This window comes from Penaeus monodon, chromosome 23, assembly GCF_015228065.2.
Source record: "Penaeus monodon isolate SGIC_2016 chromosome 23, NSTDA_Pmon_1, whole genome shotgun sequence".
NCBI classification, from domain to species: domain Eukaryota; kingdom Metazoa; phylum Arthropoda; class Malacostraca; order Decapoda; family Penaeidae; genus Penaeus; species Penaeus monodon.
This window is the reverse complement of record NC_051408.1, coordinates 7,581,451-7,582,496: the sequence shown is the minus strand read 5'-3', so window position 1 is coordinate 7,582,496 and position 1,046 is coordinate 7,581,451. Positions and strand designations below refer to the sequence as shown.

General features: G+C 34.8%; 3 protein-coding genes across 5 annotated transcripts in view; 1 reads left to right on the top strand and 2 right to left on the bottom strand.

The window, feature by feature from the left end:
- The window catches only part of LOC119587773 (serine hydrolase-like protein), a gene marked incomplete at its 3' end in the record, with an annotated part of 9,683 nt that extends 9,043 nt beyond the window's left edge, over positions 1 to 640 (bottom strand). The window contains 1 exon segment of the mRNA XM_037936462.1: positions 165 to 640.
- LOC119587772 (probable serine hydrolase) overlaps positions 1 to 1,046 on the bottom strand; it is a 7,693-nt gene that overhangs the window by 5,465 nt on the left and 1,182 nt on the right. Inside the window, exon 1 of one of the 2 annotated variants that reach the window (XM_037936460.1) lies at positions 152 to 276. The exons of the other annotated variant lie outside the window; for it this stretch is intronic. The gene's annotated coding sequence lies outside the window, so the exon portion shown is untranslated. Of the gene's footprint in view, positions 1 to 151; positions 277 to 1,046 lie in introns of those variants that run through there. 2 annotated transcript variants of the gene reach the window in all.
- Positions 649 to 1,046, top strand: part of LOC119587770 (probable serine hydrolase) — a gene marked incomplete in the record, with an annotated part of 6,902 nt that continues 6,504 nt past the window's right edge. The window contains 1 exon segment of one of the 2 annotated variants that reach the window (XM_037936458.1): positions 649 to 811. 2 annotated transcript variants of the gene reach the window in all.

Sequence of the window (1,046 nt, the reverse complement as noted above, 5' to 3'; positions counted from 1 at the left end):
TGCTCTTAATATGCGGCCATATAAATAAACTATTTTCAAGGTTAAGCTGTGTCAGCTTACATGCATGAAAGTTATCAATAGTTTAAAGAAGAAATTATAATGGACACCATAATCTTCCATCACACAAACTCAGTGCAACTATGCTTCATACCTTTAAGATTTACCTCTACGACTTCTTCATGAATTATGTGCCCTGAATTTGATGTTTCAACATTCAACGAAAGCCTTGGCGGTTCACTGTTTTCTCCATTTTGCCGTCTTGAAAAATAACAATATTTTGGTAATTGGCAACATAGATATCGAAAATCACTAACTGACAACTAGTTTCAATTACGAGCCTAAAATTAAATGAAAAAAAAAAAAACGTTAAATGCCATTTTATATATATAATTAATCATGTTCGTATGCAGCATTTCACTTAATATAGAAGTTCTGAAAAATCGTACTTCATCTGTGAAGTAATTTGATTTTCTACCCAGTAATATGTAACGTACCTCGTTTCGGCAGACGTTCTAAATACATCCCAATTACTTAACGCTACTCTTCAAATGGTATTTTGTAAAAATAATATTCATCCAGGATCATAATCACCGCAATCACATCGAAATATATACAAAATAAGCATCGCCATTACTATAACTGGGCTCGTACCCCTCACTGATAAACTCCGAGAGCCGAAGATGTTGCATCATCGTGAATAAGCGAATTATATCTCCGTTAATAACATCACGTAACAGTATTTAAGCGCGGAGACGGTGGTTGTAGAACAAGAATAAGTTCAATTTCCATTTGGTCAACGGGACAGAAAAGAGTAAGTGGCCATTAATCTTTATCAGGAGGCTTTCACCCGGTCGATAGGCCAAGGCAACAGCACAAGCATTGTCTCGTTATTTTTATTGTTCATTTATATATTTATATGTTTTGTCAGCGGTTGAAAAAATAAAATCCTTGTAGATAATATCTTCATCTACAGGACAGACATAAGGAGGAGTGTAAGGTTCTTGCCTTTGCATTTTGTTAATTGATGTAGTTGTGCGGTATCGGAA